Source organism: Rissa tridactyla, chromosome 4, assembly GCF_028500815.1.
Source record: "Rissa tridactyla isolate bRisTri1 chromosome 4, bRisTri1.patW.cur.20221130, whole genome shotgun sequence".
Taxonomy (NCBI): Eukaryota; Metazoa; Chordata; class Aves; order Charadriiformes; family Laridae; genus Rissa; species Rissa tridactyla.
The window spans coordinates 14,274,605-14,292,175 of record NC_071469.1 but is presented as its reverse complement, the minus strand read 5'-3'; the positions used below and the strand labels follow the sequence as shown (position 1 = coordinate 14,292,175).

Below are 17,571 nucleotides of genomic sequence, written 5' to 3'. Positions count from 1 at the left end.
ACAGCGCAGGTGGCTGATGCTCCATCTTCACGTGGCACGGTGGCCCCAGCACAAACTTTTTTTTGGTGATTTTTAAATTGTGGTTGCATAGCATGGGGTATGCATCCAGTGAATTGTGCACGGGATTTGGATAAGCAATTTAGTACCTGTTGCTGTACGTAACTGAATCTGATTTGGCTGTCTTTGATGTTGGTGAAATGCCACGTGTTTCCTACACCATGCACAAAAGAACAGGACAGATGATAAAATTGCTAAACCAACAATTTTTCATGGCTTATTACTACTCTGGTATTATGACTCAGCAAGTTTTTCTTTGTAAGTCCTCTACAGGGTGCGGATTTTACAAAGTACCATTCACCTGGTCAACGTTTCAGTGTATTTTGGATTTCAAAGAAGCCGTCTTCTCACTCCAGTTCTGCACCGGCTACCTAAAAGTCATTTGTTACTAAGCCGTTTAAGACATTAAAAAAATTGCTTCCTTTAGCTGTCACAAAATAGTATTTTTTTGGCTTTTACTCTCTCGTGTGTTGAATGTGAAATGGCTTCTGTTATTACCAGTTATCTTTTGTCATAAATATATCTCTCAACTCACCAAGACCTGTTTGCCAGATATGCATGATAATGCCTTGGTTGCTGTTTAAACAGCAAACTGATGAGATGCTCATTACTTTACTGTCACTAATTAAGTAATTACTTCACCTGGAAGATATGTTGCTTGTTTTCTCTGATTTGATTTTTACAATGAGTTGAGTTTAAACCTGGGTCCCTTGAATCTACTTTTTTAAACTGTAGTTGAGTCAATAAGTTTGCAAGTATTGACCCCTTTTTACAAAACAAATTTCCAGTCTTGTTCTGATTAAGGTGTGATTAAGCAGAGCATCAGCCTGTTAACAAATCCAGGTGTTTTTCAAATGATAATCCTGGCATATTGTGAGTGAGCTTAGTTGACCAGTCTTCAGAATCCTTGAAACAAAAAGCTGATTTAGGGAAAAAAAAATCAAAATAAGTGAGTAGGAAATCTAGCATTTTAGAAGTGTAGGGGGTTAGTAACATTTTGTCTGAATGCTGAAAAAGGCCCAATGTGTTTAGAGAAGTGCTGAAATTCCTTGGCCTCCTCAAAATATCGCGTGCAGCTCTTCATTCCTGTGGCATTCCAGATCCTCTAATCAAGAAAACGTAAACCTCATGTTTGCGCACACAGGCTAGGAAGGAGAAATATAAAAGTAGCCACAGGTCCTCATGGAGAATTGAAAGCTTCCAGTTCCTCTGACCCGTGGCTTGCAGGAGGAGTGGTGTGGCTGATGCTGTGCTTGGTTGCCTGTGGCTCCTGAGGCCGGTTGGTAAGATATCTTGTTATAGCTTGTTCTTGTACTCCACTGGGCAACAAAATATTGACTAGAAAATGATTGTATGAGAAACCCCCAATTCCTCGTAAGTAGGCATATGTTTTTCTGAGACATTCAGGTTATGTGATATTGGACAGAACTCTTGCTTTTGAGCACGAATCACTGTTTCCAAAGCAGAGCACCCCAATCCCCCAGGCTGTCCCCAGGTTCCGGGAGCGCCTGAGGCACACAGGGAGGAGGACAGTCCCACTGCCAGAAGCAAAGCTGTGGCCACACTGAGCTGGCTGAGGCTCAGAGGTGCAAAGGGGCTTGGGGGGGTAGTTTTTTATTATGAAACATTTATTTGTGTTATGCAGTCATTTTGCAATATTGGCAAAGGCTGGCAGAGAAAGGGAAGTGCTGAGTGTCCAGCAGAGTGTGATTGGCATTTTCAGAGCTGGGCTTGCCAGATGCCTGGGTTTCAAGCATTTGGTTCAAATTGCAGTCTGGAACATTGGAAATCCTGGGAAGTCTGCCTCGTAGCAATTGCAGAATGGCTTAGGGATAGGCAGGGGACCCACCTTCACTGCTGTGCTTGGATTGTCACACCTTCTCCCTGTCCATACTAGCAAGGGGGCATTTCTGAAGTATATTCTTCTTACAGAGCTGGAAAGAGTCAGACATCCCTAGCAATGCCGTTTTGTCATACTTTGACACCTGTTGAATAAATCAGGGGTTACGGGGCAATCAGAAATCATACAGTCATGGTCATATGTACGCTTTGCTCAGATGGCCCTGTTGGAGGCCTACTTGCAAGCATCACCCTGTATTGAAGAGTGAATGGTTCGGCACCGACAGCCCCACTGGTCTTCTTGTAATGGACTTCGGAGCAACTGAAAGTGACTTAAATAGACCCTGACACCCAAATAATGATAAGCAATAAGAAAAACCATGGCAAGTGAAGCTAGTCTAGAATGTGACAATATTCCCCAACTCCATAGCAAAATATTTCACAAAGCAGCCTCTCACTCACATTAAAAATAGGGAGACTTTAACACCAGAAGTTTCAATGAGTTTGTGCAGTCCCTGATCAAACAAGAACATTTCAATCCAAATTCTCCATTATAGCAGAATAGGGTCTATATGAGAGAATGAAATATCTATCTATAGATTTTCTTTAGGCAACTTAGAAGCAGGGGCATGGGGGAATTTAGCAGAGAGTAGAATTTGTAAGAAGTTTGGGAGAGAGCAAAATAAAATAAAAGCCTTAGCCCCAAACCCCACTTCCTTAAAACAGCAAAAGTACACTTTAAAATGTGGAGCCCTGCTTTTAATTCTATGCAGTTAAGTGATGAGGTGTCTTCTCTTTTAGTCTTTGCAGTGAACTTGGTGCTCGAGGTTACATAGCCAAGTCCCATTTGGCAGATGGGACACTCTCTTAGGAAAAAGAGCATAGATTTGGATGAATGCATATAGAAATAAGGGAGCCTGACGTAACCTGGAGAGCCACAGCAGTGTAACTCTGAAATAAGTCTGAGTAAGACTCCGAAACCAAGCCTGCAGATGCTGACTGGGAGGGGGTCTGGACCTTGGAACTGGAAAAGTTTTCCTGATGTACATTAGTTTGTGGAGAGAAAACCAAACTCTCTGCTGTAATTTTCTTCTTCCTTAATCTGTTTCCCAGAGAGACGAGATATGAGAAAGCGCAGTATGCAGAGTACAGGTGAGGGACCCAAAGATATGTGCTCAAGAGCAATGCCAGTATTCTAATTTGTGCTATGTGATTTCTTTATTGGTTGAGAGACTTAGTCAAATAGAGTAAGTGGGTATTTTATTCAATTATGATTGTACTGTTTGAAATACCCTGGGAAAATGAATAATTGATATCTCATAAGACTGGCTAAATTTGGAGGAAAAAAAAGTTCAAATATGTTCAAAAGCCTATAAAGTAGTTTAAATAATAGATGGCTACACGATACTGCGATTTCCCCCTCCCCCCCACTCCATAATACATTTAGAGTATGTAGTAATGTTCTTAAAGTGCAACTATTCTAAAATAAAACACGGTGGAAGAAATATTTAAAACTGGAAATCGACACAAGTGCCTTGCTGTAGGCCAACAAGGAATAGAGAAGAAATTCTCCACGAAACAACACAGTGAACTGCCTCCCATGTTACACCAGTAATATGCCCCCAAAAGGTGGTAGTGTAAAGAAAGGATGCTGCGTACAAGCCCGTGAAGCACTGCACAGTCATGTTATGTGGATACATAGTGTGATGACATAGTACTATTTTCCTTGCCAAAACATTTTTCTTACCTTATGTGGAGTAACAGTACTCCATTTTTTGATGTGAACAAGTGCAAAGAATCCATCTTCAGCTTAACACACAGATACCCCAGCTGAAGCTTTTACCTTTTTAACTTGCAATGTTTTTGGGGTGGCCTTCCATGTCTGACAGCTGTTTCTGCTGCACAACAGTGCTGTTCAGCACATCCCAGGTACGGCCAGAGACGGTTGCCCTGACAATTCACTGCTGATGAATCAGACTTGTTGTCTAGGCAACTGCCTTCAGCTCTAACTGGAAACGATGAGTTAAGACCAGAGTCTTAGAACTGCGAGGCCTCCAAGGGTGGTCTCATCACACTTAAGGCTATTCTAAAGCTTAATCTTTACAGGCATGTGCTGTAAAGACACAGCCTGAGGACATGAGGGGGAATATGGCATCAACGAGAGATGACAGATGATTTGCTGCAGCGGAGAGCTGCTGCCACCTCCACAGTGCAGGGATGGGGAGGGGTCTGGTGCCTGGCACGGACTGCAAATCTCCCCAGGAGGATGCAGAAGGTGGAGAGGGAGCACCGAGTGCCCTCTCATGCCCTGAAGATGTCTGGCATTTCACTAAATGATGCAAAATGTCAAACTCTTTCCCTACTGTTCAAATTTCTGTGTTGGGCAGAGCAACCTTTTATAAGGTCCAGCACAGACAGTGCTTGGTAACTTAATGGAGGGGAGACTGTTTAGGAACAGCTGTGCCTGACTGATGGTGGTTGGTGCTGCCACCTATTCCTGACGATTGCCAGCATGTTTCTCAGAAAGAAAACAACAAAAAAAAGCTGTTTGTGGCTTTTCGGTATAGATGCATGCAGTGCCTTGCTTATGTACAGTGCTTTATAGCAGGTTGCAGTCCCAGTTTTGGGGCCATCCTGGTGTAAGGGAAGATGACAAAGGGCAGAAATAGATTTCCTTCTTCTTCTTTGCTACTCGTCTTCCAAAAGCTTTCAAATAGACCATCTGCTTCTAACAGTGATGGCAAAGTCGCTCGTTCAGAATTACATGAAATCAGCTCTGACGCGAGAGCCTCATCACGCACGCATTTGAGTGCGCAGCTGGGCAGCTGCTGAACAGCATGAACCAGGAGTGCCGAACCTGGAAAATTTACAGGGAATGCGTGTGCGTGTGTATAGTGACCTTTGATAGTTCTGGTTTGCTTTAAGCTATATATCAATGTGCTGAATTGACAAAGTAATCATTTTAGGCATTTGTGTAAGTGATAAAAAACATTACTTCCCTCTCGTGGCTGTGATGAGGGTATCTTTTCCTAGACTTTTGCTTTACCGGTGAGGATGCAACTGTGGGGACTGCAGGTTGTCTGTACTGGGAATTTAGGGCTGATGGTGTAATTTAGGGATGATGAGAGGCAAAAAACCATATCCAGCATCCTCTGGTAAAGGTTTATGAACAGATTCCTCCCCGGCAGAGCTCTGTGCATAGCCTGTCTCCAGGGACTCGGCTGTTCACTTCTGCCCCTTAAGAGCACGGCTGGAAATAAAGGAAGTGCCATTTTTTAAGAAGCTGAGCTGGCTATTGCATGGAACTTATAAGCTTCTGTTATGTTTTGTCCCAGTTAAGTACAAAATATCTGTCTGTATTTATGAGAGCTGCCAAAAGTCTGTCTTCTACATTTGTGTTGAAAATCTGTGTGGCCAGACAGACATTGTAACATGAGTCTGAAAAGACAGTAACAAAAAGTAATAAAAAATAGAATAGGGTAGTCTTTGGAAATAGAATATAATCAAAATGGGTTTAGTTTTTCATTCTAGTGGAGCAAAGACCATTGCTTCTATATAGTTTTCCTTGGAAGTCGGTGAAGTCTGCGTATACAGGGGTTGCAGATATTAACATAGCTACAAAGATTATCTGAAGCTTCTTCCCTTACAATGTTGAACTTTACGCTTTGGTGTATATAATATAAAATCTACCCACAGCTAACCACATTAACAACTTACATGTGTCAATACAGACAGATGAAGCACATTTTGTATAAACACACAGAAACGGTCACCTGAGACAGAATAGCTTTCTGTTGCAGTGCTTCTACCAGAGCCATCAACAATCCTGACAGTTCTAGTTTCCTGCTGAAATTGAAATGTTTCGTGGGAATAGATTAATTACTGCTAATAATCTTGATGGAATGCTGTCAAAACAGCTTATTTTGATTTATATGGAATATAGAACACAAGTCAAAACGAATCACTGGTGCTTGAAACAACATACTTCGGAGTTTTCAATTTAGTGTTCTCAATTCTTCATTAAAATGAGTTCTTAGCAAAAACCTTGGAATTTCTGACATGGAAAATTGTTCCAAATCAATTTGAGCTCATGGTTTTCTTTCCTCTTTAGTTTATATTTTAATCAAATATACCCAAGGCATATAAAAGAAAACTCTAAATGGTGATTATTGGTATTTGTAAAAACTCTATATGAATGTACTATTGGCTCTAGATTTAAAGCCTTAAAATATGATGGATATTTTAATTGATGCTGAGGATCAATATAACAGGTTTATCACATTTGGGGGCGGGGGGGGGGGGGGGAAACTGCATCCTTTTCTTGATCACATCTACTGAAACTTTTGGAGGCATCTAAGAAAGTGCTATGCCTGAGATGCTGAGAAAGACTTTCATTCTGCTTACCAGACGCATCAAATGCTAACCCCATCGTTTGCCTCTAGGAAATGATGCTATGACAGACCTTCTTCAGTGTGTTGCTGATTGCTTTATCAGGAACACGTAACCTTTTGTGGCACAGGTTGCCAGCACAGCTGTAGCTCCCTGCTCTGTTGCAAAAGGATTCACGGGATCTGAAAGCAAAACAAACGGGGTTCCTTTTTTTGTACAGCGTCCTGTTTAAGAGGTGCAGAGGAGTGGTGCGACTAATATTGGAAGAGAACAGGACAAATGGTAAAATCCAACAATGGATGGGAGGGAACGTGTGTGTAACGTGCTATAGAATAGCTGAGGACCTACATCCACAGTCACACTGTGCCTCAGCCTTTGAAGGCAAATCCTGGCAGTAAGATGCACCGGTGTGTCTGGGCAGCACTGGCTTGCAAATCCAGCTTTTAAAAGTTTGGTTGAAGTGAAACGCTGATGAATGCTGGTTCAGGCTCCCCTTGCTCTTTTAGAAATTTCCTCTCCCATTGGACTTGTGCGATAAATATTCCCCTGGCTTGAGTAGCCTTGTTCAGTGCCAAATTTCAGTAAAAGCTGGAAGTGTAATATGCGAGTCTGTCTGTCAGAATCTCCTGTGTTTAACAGAAAAAGATATTTCACATTTTGCAACCGTGCATGTGCTATACAGACATGAACAAATACTGAATTTTTAAAAAGAGAAAGTGAAAAAGCAAATGGTTTAGCTCATTCAATTGAGCCAAAGTCTATGGAAGAATATTGTTTATTCCCCTGGGCTGAGCGTGAGGCATTTTGTCATGATTTGCCTCAGGCTTCTGAACAAAAACTGCAGAAACACCTGAGTATTTCTTTTTTTTTTTTTTTTTAATCTCCACGAGAAATGAGAATTATTTATAGTAGCCTATAACTGTAACTATAACCAAGATTTATTCAGCAGTTTCACAGCCTTTTTTAGACTTGCTTTATATGATATCTTTGCATCTGTAAATATCTCAGTCTGTTTCTGTGAACCGTGAAGCTCACATAGCGCTTCAAGATTTCCCATAAGGGCAGCTAAAGAAGCCAAGCTAATAGCTGTGCAAATATATTTAAAACACCACTGTGGCTCATACAGGAGATCTGCAAGTGTGACAGGGCAGGTACTTTATCAACACGTTGCCTGATACATACTTAGCATGTAGGAGAATGCATCCAAACTCGCTTTCCTGCTGGCATTAAACGGCTGAGGGAACTATTTTGGACCACTTTCACAAACACTCTGAAACTCTGCAGGCTGTACTAAGGATTACTAAAGCTAGTTGTCATAATCATAGAAGCCATTATTATTTACGTTCCATAACTGATTTTCCCAGTTTCACTTCATTGCTTTAGAGATTTGTTTACTGTGTACTTTTCTATGTTGTTTTCTATAGATGTTATGAGCACTGTAGTTTTCTTGGTTTAGTGTCAGTTTAAATTATTCTAGCAGAAAACTTCTTATGTAAAGAAAAGTTAGGTGTAGGAGTATAATTTGTCGGATGTAGTAGCCTATCAACTAAGTCAAGTTACAAGTTGAGATGTAAGGAATTTGCTGAACGTAAAGTGGAAGGATGAAATATTCTAAAATCTAGTCTACGCTTCAAGGCATCTATCATTTATGTCTTCTGCACATACTTAACGCAAGACGGTGTTATAGCAACTAATGTAATATGGAATGTAATCCGCATTCCCTGCAAAATTAAGATAACACCCCTATTCATAGGGGGAAAAAAGTGGTGCCAATTTTCTCTTCGAAGACTAGAGGCGCCATATTGAAATATATAAAATAATTAATATCCATATTTTGATTCTCCTGAGATCTCCAAGTCCTTCCGTAATGCTCAAACCTAAAGCAGAAAAACTCATTTATTTTTCTAATTGAAATAAACAGCTCTTGTCATTACAGACAGAATGTGCTGCCAGAAAGTTTTTAGCTGGAGCATTTGCAACTCTTTCTAGCAAACTTTGGTTTCATGATGCAGTCAAGAGGTAGTTGAAGGTGCCAGCAGGTAAACAATCCAGCAGCTTAGTGCTTACAAGTTTATGGCAGGCCTATCTGTAAAGCCCATTGAACTGAAACTCACTCTTCTGGTGCAGAGGGAGGAAGAGGGAGAGGAAGGAAGGAAGGGAGGAAGGAACGAGGGAGGGAGGAAGGAAGGGTGGGTTGCTGTGTGGGTCAAGAAGTGGCGTTCTTGTCAGCTGCAGTGAATCCATATCCCGGCATTTGGAAGGGGGTGTAAGGGACAACTTGTTTTATTTGGGATTCTGGGCAATTATTCTGAATATAAAATAAACCTCACCGTGTCTGAGGCTGTTAAAAGCAACATTTTGTCCAAACTTCAGCTCAAGTAATTGAAGGGGGGTTTCCCACATCATTCTTTTTCCATTGGTATTTTAAGAAAGCATAATATTTCTATACAAATAGTTGCTTTCAAAGGGTTTGGGGGGTTTGGCAAGGTCTGCTTTTCTCTCTTATTTGGTAGAAAAAAAAAAAGAGAACCCTACACATGATGAGCTTTGCTCTCCCCTCCCATTTTTAGTGTGTCCTTAAGCCTCAAATTATTTTCTAGTACAACACCTAGGAGTCAGCAAATGAAGCTAATGGGAGACATGATCAAAACAAGGAAAAGGAAGTAGTTTTTTGCACAGCAGGCGACAGATGTGTAGCTACTTGACAAAGAAAGCTGTGGATGCAAAGGTCTCTTATACAGATTCAGGAGGAGATTTGACTCGGGAAATGCCCCAAACTGAAAATACTTGAAGGCTGGAAAAGTATACTTTTTCTTTTAAGACATGTCTTTGCCTTATTCATTCTTTCCTCTGGGTGTCTACGTATTGCTTCTGCTGCAGACGGGATACTGAGCTAGGCAGCCCCTTGGCCCGAGCCTGCACAACTCTTCTGCTCTTCTCACTGGGTTTCACACTTTGCGCTATTAGTCTTTCCGTGGCTTTTATGGAAACAGAGTAACACCCCAGGGGTAGCTGCATGTCAGCATTTGCTGATGTAATCCCTTTGAGATGAAAGGAGCTCTATAAGTAAATATAGAGGCATGTTCTAACCTAGTACTTTTGATGAGACAGTGAAATGATTTAGAGACTAATAAATGTGAATAACTCACGGTTAGCACTTTTCTTGCAGCTATCCAGACTTCAAGCAGACAAGTGTTGTTCTCTATAGCTTATAAAATTCCCACTGAAATAATAATTGAAACCGATGAGACTCTTACCTGGAAATCTCTGTGTAGACAATAAAAGGTGCTCGTTCTCCAGCTATTGAACCTGTCAGAGTTGGGGAAGAAACACAACCAGAGGGGGACAGAGAGGGATTCGGCACTGCTGGGTAATGTGTCTCCTTTCTAGCTCATAGGGGTTTTTTTAAGTGCCTTCATGTGCTCCTTCACTCCCAGCGGATTCTTCCAGCATCAGCAAGTAACAGTCACGAGGTGGAAGCATATCTTGCTGTCCCAGAGAAGGAAAGACACCTTTCCTTCTCTGCCCCTTTGACTTGCAGCCTGGGTCCAGACCAGAAAAGCACTCACTTTTTTATTCAGGGCAGTTCCAGAGGAATTTGATGGCCCTGTATTTGAAGGGAAAGGAATTACAGCACTGCTCATAGCCCAGCAGGACCAAGTCTGCAAGATTATGCTCCCATCCATGGTTATTTCAGACTCACCCAAACAGGTGTCAAACAAGTATTTTTGTCTTAAATCTCTTTGATAATTGCATGGGTCATATATACATAAAAAGAATTAATGATTACATGTAGCCTGGCCTTGCTTTCCTGCCTTTTGCGTATGAATAGGGATGAATGCAAGCAGAAAAAAGGTAGGACTTGTTCTATCATCTTGAGGGTACATTGTGGCCAAAAAGTACCCAGCGTCCCCTTTGACCACCACTTGCTCTGACTTGAGTTCTTAGTGGTATTCAGTCGACGAGTGTGTTTGCCTGTCAAAGAACTAGCAAACTTTCTGCATATACTGCTTTTCCATTACACAGCATATGTGCTATGTTGCCCCTGCCAGTGGAAGCCACACAGAGCATAACAGAAAAAAAAAGGGGAATACATCACGGTGTGGGTGGGTAGGCAGGAGGGGTGCTTGTTTTTATCAGATGTGTCTCTTAAAGGACTGGTCATGGAGGAGGACCGAGTCCTGCTCTCCTCAAAGGAGCAGGTGGGATGAATGGCCTCTCACTGTTGATTCCCTGGCAGGGAAGGATGCACCCTGAGGAGATACTGGGATCTTAATGTTAATCACTAGCTAAAAGACTGAATACTGTGCATTAAAATAGAAAGCAGAATAGAGATGTGTTTAAAACAGTGCACAGAAACAGTATGAGTGCTGGAAGAGAAGAAGCTCAAAAAGGAAATAATCCTTGGCAACTCTTCTGGAGACTGATGCATGGGGAACATCTCACTTAATCCATCACAGGAGAGCTCTAACAACGGAGGGAGGGGTGAGAATGAAGCCCCAAAGCAGCAAAAAGGTGAATTGTCTTGCTTTGTGTTTAAACGCCAAGAGGGAATTAGTATGTTTCCCCATCTGTTCCGCTGGGACTGGAGTCTTTAAAATGTTTCTCTTGCTTAGTGGGCAAGAAAATGGGAGGAAACATTTAATATTAACAAGTCTGCTATACCATACTGTTCCTAGCTAAGACTTAGATGCGTCGGTTTTAACAGTGCTCTTATCCTTGCTTTTGTTAATTAACACTTTAATTCTTGTAGGGGCAAGAAATCTCAGCTGTGGGATTGGATTCTGTTGCCCTCCACATTGTAAGAACAGCCATGCAAAAAGATTCCTGTAACAGATCCGTGGTCTGGAGAGAGGGACAGAAAAAAAGAATTGTAAAGTCATATAAGCACAGACTGCGTATTAGCTGAAGTTCTGATGGCTTTATGGGAATACAAGAAAAATACCCATATTTACTTCTTTTACTAGGGTCAGGGCACAGCGCTTTTATCAGAGACCAGCAAATTAATGAACTGCTGAATCTTGGCCCATGTGTCTTTCAGTTCTTGTCTCTGATATAAGGAGGCAGAAAGCTCATCCAACAATGCGAATATACTCTTTGGTGATTGCTACAGCTATTGCAGGAGATGTTAACTCCTACAGGTGGGCAGTGGTGCGTCATGTTGTTGCAGAATCTCTGCCAGCAATTAGCTCACATGCCTCTCTCAGGAATAATAAGAAACAAAAAGCTGTGGGGTGAGTGAGACTGTGGGTCAAGAAATCCTGCCTTCTGTATTACCGAGGGCATTTTCCTACTTGCTGTTAGGCTGACTAAATGCCAAAGGCTAATTTTTGGAAGGCCAGCTAGTCATATAAAGTTGCCTGATTTTGCATTTCAGCACTGATTTTTCCTTGGTAAGTGTTCATTTGCTGTTTTCAGACAGTACCTATACTTCAAATGCATCAGTGATTTGAGTAACTTACATGAAAAATACCTTAACGTTTATCAAAGTCATGCTATGCTAGTGTTGCAATTTGGTGCATTCAGTTATGGCTGGGAAGAAATTGAATACCTCCTATGTTAGTGGTAGTAGCCTAGTCTCTTGGCATTAAAGTAAAATCTAATTTCCAAACCGTCTTTACATGCTCCACCAGCCAGCCCTCCTTTAATGTTGTTATTGATTTTGTTCCTAGAGACTTGATTGTTTTTTCCTTAAGACTGGAGGAGGGAGAGGGATTTTTTATCCAAAACTGCTTTTGACATTAAAATGTTGGACTGACTTCATTACATCAGCAGAGTGAGCTAAGGGTTATTTTAAAGGACACACCAAAAATTATGCTTTTTTAAATTGAGTGATGTAGAGATGTTATGTTTGTTCTCACAGAGGTAATATTCTGCTGTCTTGATGCCATCCAATGAATCCTAATATAAAATTTAGGGTCAGTTTTCAGCCACCTTAGAGCAAATCTCTAATTCTTGTGTGTTTTAAATCCTGCCTAGGCCTGGCAGCTGAGAGCGCTGCGCTCAGTGAGCAGGCCGGGGAGACTGGGAAGGCTCTTCCATCTGATGGGGAACCAGTGAAGTATGTGGATCCTGACAAAAAGATGTAGTAAAATGCAATGTTTCCATACTGGCAAAGTGGGGAGGTACCCAGGACCAGCGTGTCCCAAGAATGCCTGTGGGCATGGACGCAGTTGTGAGCAAAGAGGACTGGTTCCTGAACAGCCATCCCTGCTTCTTGTCTGCCAGCAGTATGCCTTTGTGCCTCACAGTGTTTAGCTCAAATAACTACCCATATAAGCATGAAGATTTGTATGCTTGTGTTGTCCTATCATCTCTGCAAGCTTAAATAAACACCTAAACAGGTTCAGGGTTAGCGCAATACCCTGCTGTGTTCTGTTAGTGACAGGGCAGTGTTTTTGTTTACCAGTGGATTGTTGGTTACTGTCTATTATCAGTGAAATTGAACTCATTTTCTCCACACAGCAACTTCAGTGTGCTACTTCATTTGCATTAAGCATTGCACACAACCATGGAAATGACCTTTTTTAATTGAACATTTGCTAGTCAACTTCAATAAACCTAAGCTGGCAAAAACATCTGCTCTGCTTTGATAGTAATGAGAATTTTACAAATGCAACAGTAAAGTTATCCCAGTACTTTTTTCCCTGTGGTTATAAAACACAGGCATTTAGGCATTCTCTAATAGAGAGAAGCATGAGGAGCTGAAGTGTCTGTGTTCATGCTCAAACTAGGGTATCAAAGCATAGACAACAATTTGTGAAATACAGCTGGTGTCAGCAGGCAGGTGATTGAAATAGGCTTCGATGTCATAGCAAGTAAGGACGTAGGCCTAGCTCACCACAGCAATCATCAAACCTGTTTCTGACCTAGTAGACCTTAAATCACGCAATTTAGTGTGTTCCTAAACTAGGATCAAAAGACATAAAATGCCCAAACGCTATTGATCTTGATTAAGGAAACAACAATTAGATTTCCAGTATGTTGCAGCCCTGATTTCAATGTTTTCCAGACAAATAGCAATATATAGCAGCTGAGCATCTGTCTCCTCACACCATTCTGCAGTAACACACACAGGGCTATTCCAGAACCAAATGCTCCTCGAGTTGACCATGCTTTATCATGCTCCTTAAATTAATCCCAGCTGAACTGGTCAAGGCCACTGCTATTTCTTGGGAAGAAGCCAACTGATTGAGTCTCTCTTTAGAGGAAGAGAATACAAATTTGCTCTGCAAGTAAATGTTTATTTGAGCTTGAATTTTGGGATGTAACTTCTGTTTGGGTTATGGTATGAACACGTTTGCTTTGTATCACTGATCAGATAGGTATGAGTACTTAACAAGAAAAACTTCTGTAGGTGAGAAATGCTCACGGGAAATTATGGAAAGGAAACTTTTACAGGAAAATAGAGCTAGATAACCCTTTTATCCTGTGTCCTGTGAGGGTATCATGAGAGGGTGACTGGCTGTAGGGGTGAATGGCTTATATATAAAAGCTCAGACTTTCAGAACAACTGGACTGTTTGGCTGTATCCTACTTCAGAGATTGTCTGCAGTCTCTTGGGGAACGCAAATTTAAGAAATATTATGCTATACCATATCATTCTTTGGAAAAATGATTTAGCAGCAAAAATCGTTGGAGAAAACAGATGATTTTGCCGGACAAGGTATTTTTCTGTATTTAGATGTTCTAGGTTTGCATGGAATTTATGCTTATGCCTTTTAAGAATTTATTTATTTAAAGAAACTCCCCTCCCCATCATGATTTAATTACATGATATAAACTCAGTGAAGAGAAGATATCTTTGTTTTACTGTAGAAAACAACTTACTCAGTTCAGTTCTATATTTTTGTCAAAGACTGGGGTTAGTAAACAGATGCGGGCAGCTTCCAAGCATTTTCTATTTCTGGTTATCTAACAGGTGTTAATTAACTAAGGTGGAAAAACACTGCTAAGAGGGAGGTACTTCAGGCCATGAAGATATGTCCTTATGAGATGTGGTGTTGGCACAGGTGTAAAGAGTGTTTGGAGCTTATATCAGCGATTTGGTCATTTCTGCTGTGTGTGTTTCCAGACTTTCTATTTGTTGAGGCTGTACAAAGTATAGAAAAATACTCTAGCTGTTGATTAATGCAATGTTGATGCTTGTGAATCAGCAGTATATTTTTGTGCTGTGAGCTCACCTGCAAAAAGACTGCCTGTAGTGAGGTCTGCAAGGGATGAATTTGTGCTTAATGGCTCTTGCAACTTGATCGGGAATGTGGATGAAATAACAAAAGCATGGTAATGCTGCACACAGATGCTTTAGTGTGGAGATCTGGTGTTAGAAGCCAGCATAACAAATAGCACTTTCTTGTCTAATATTGGCTGGAAGCACTGGAAAAGCAGCCCTTACTGGGAGGGCGGAAGGATGTGAATACATCCTATAGCATGCTGCTTTGCATCCAAATCCTGAAACAGATTTGGAAAGGCTGGAACAGAGGGAAGTTCAGTCAAAACTACTTTCTTACAGGTATTCTCTGATGTCTTCCTGGTTATGTTGTTTTCTGCAGAAGCTTAGTTGGCTTTGCTCCCTGTCTGGTCGATGGTGTCTCATGCTCCCACGTGTCCCCAGGTACAGACCCTGTCCTGACCCTTCTCCAGCGTAGCAGCACTTTTCTAACTGCCTATTGTAGTGACACCATTGGTTACTCTCTCTGACTGCAAAATTGTGACTGGGAATAAGGGTCCCAATTGAAAAAAGGTAGATAGGAGTCTGTCACTTTAGCACATTTAAATGTTACTTAAAATTCTCATAACAAAGTAATCCATTGCAGGAGATGTTCAAAATAGCCTTTAGCTCTGCATAACTTCTATAGGTTGAGTTATTTTTTATTTTTTTTAATAGTCAGTCTAGGGTGAAAACCTGACCAATCCACATAACTGTTCTTTGGCTATCTTCTTAGAAATAGACCCTTATAAACATGATATTTCTGCTGAAGTTTTCTGATTTTTTTCTCTTAAAAGTCTAAATTCACTAATTATTTCCTCAGCTATCAGAGCCCAATGTCAGCATTAGAGGTTGACTCCAATGGAGTTTAACCCAATGTTACTAGCTCAAGAATTAAGTTATTCTATTTATCTTTGCCATTTCATTTGGGATATGAATGTAAAATAGGTTGTAAGGGGTTTTTTTTCCCACATTGTAAAATCTTTGGCTCTGATGAATCAAAAATGCACTTTTGTAATATTGTACCTGTCTAAACGGATTTGAAATTATACACTGAGGTGAGATTTCAGTACTTCATGAAACTTCCCTTGCATATTCTGTAAACATCAATGGTGTTTTTCTTTGAATAGAGCTGCAACTTAAATGTACTTACAGTAATTTGCCTTCTAGTCCTATATGCCAAATAGGGTAATTGAAACTCTTCCTCCCTCCTTTAGTCTGAAAATATTTTCATTAAAACAAATGTCTGCTCTGAGATTTTTGTTATGACAAATGTGTTCAGAGGTACTCATTTGATCAGGATAAGCATGGCCAATTACAATCTTAATCTTACAATCTATTGCCCTTAATAAACATAAGTAGTGTTATCTGTGTTGTTGTTTAGGAGACTTTATTTCCTCCCCATGAGAGGAGAAAATTTTTTCAAATTCAGGTGTTGGGGTGAGATTGTGAGCATGGAGCTATGTGGGGCACTACAAGTTGTTTTGATACATAGCATCCTTGCTCCTGACTTACTTTCTTTTTCTTTTTGGTCTAGTTGCCTTACACTTTGCGTAACTAAATGCAATTTATATTTTGACCTGTTTCTCAGGGTCTTCACAATGATCTAAGTCATTGCAGAAAGTAAGAAGCCATACAAATAACATCTTACAATTCACAGTCATTTTCCGCATCAAGTTTCTGTACGAACTACTCAGTCAACAGGAAGGAAAATACTCTACCAAACACATGGGGAAGCCACTTTATCCAAAATACACATGCACAAAGGAAGCCGAGCATACATGTGCGTGGAAAACAAATTTTAACTCTAGTGGAAACAACAGATTAAATGTTTTTGTTGGCAAACGGGACTTAGGGTGGCCATGTACCTTTTAACTACCTCTGAGGGACCTTGGGAGCTTTAATGTCTGGAAGGAAACTGAAAGGTGTAATACATAAAATGTTAATGATAAAAGGGGAGCAGGTGTTTTTTCTCTCTTGGTAGTTCATAATTAATGTTTTCAAAGCTGGAGAAGGTAGGACTTTGTTTGTTTTCTCTCTTTATAACTTGGGGAATTTTGGAGCACAGTAAACAATGGGTTTTCCATTTCAGTGAACAAGCTGTTCTGGGCTCTCAAACTGTAGCTTTTAGCCCATTAGATTGAATCCTGCTGGAGTGATGGATGCTGCAGCCACCATTCAGTGTTGGCAGTCTGGTGTGTCTCCATGCTTAATTAGTCAGTGAAATCATCTTGAAAGGCAGCAGTTGCCTTGACAGAACCACTGAGAGGGGTTAGTTGTGTTGGGTTTTTTATGCAGTAAATGTTTGGCTCCCGGGAGATGACAGTTGGCTGGAGCCTGAAGCAAAGGAGGCAGAAGAAAGAGTGAGCATTTAGCCAAGGGATGCGGGAAACGCCTCACAGTAAAGAGCAAACGGGATTCGGTTCTGTTGGCACAAGCCTACTAACCATAGGGCAATATTTCAAGAGCATACAGAAGCTGGGCAAATTGAACTCCAGCCTTGCTTTCTGAACAGCTGAGTGCCTGCCTTTCCTCAGCATACAAAGTAGCTAAGAGATAGCACCGTCATTACATAAGAAGACTACGATTTTAAATATTCTCGGTACAGCTCCAGGGCCAGACACCAGCCGGTGCTGGTGGTTGGGCTACACTGGGAATGGATTCAAATCATGCATCATTTAGAGTAGACCTTATCCCATGCCCACCTACTCCTTGGCTGTTTTTCAGGAAAGACTGGTCTGTCCCAGTCTCTGTAAGCTGAATATCAGCTCTGGTGACAAGAAGCTATGATAACAGTTTGCTCTCGTTGCAGATAAGGCGAACTGTGTTCTGGGCAGCATTAGAAGGACCATACCCAAGCAGACCAGGGGAGATGTTTATCCCCACTTACTTGGCACTGGTAAGATAGCAGCCAGAGTGTTGGATCCAGTTCTCGAGGAGGTGATTCCTCACTAGCTGCCTCTGTGAGTGCGGGTTCTCTGCTTTTGCATGCCATGCAGTAGGCATTGTTGCTTGCACTAGAGAAGCATGAAATTCTTTTGCAAGTTACGTAAAGAGCTCTGTTCCCCAGATAGATG

The 17,571-nt window shown here is 41.2% G+C and overlaps 1 protein-coding gene across 1 annotated transcript in view; it reads left to right on the top strand.

Moving 5' to 3' along the window:
• Positions 1 to 1,277: 1,277 nt before the first annotated feature.
• The window catches only part of TUB (TUB bipartite transcription factor), a 136,446-nt gene continuing 120,152 nt past the window's right edge, over positions 1,278 to 17,571 (top strand). The window contains exon 1 of the mRNA XM_054200138.1: positions 1,278 to 1,340. The gene's annotated coding sequence lies outside the window, so the exon portion shown is untranslated. The remainder of the gene's footprint in view (positions 1,341 to 17,571) is intronic.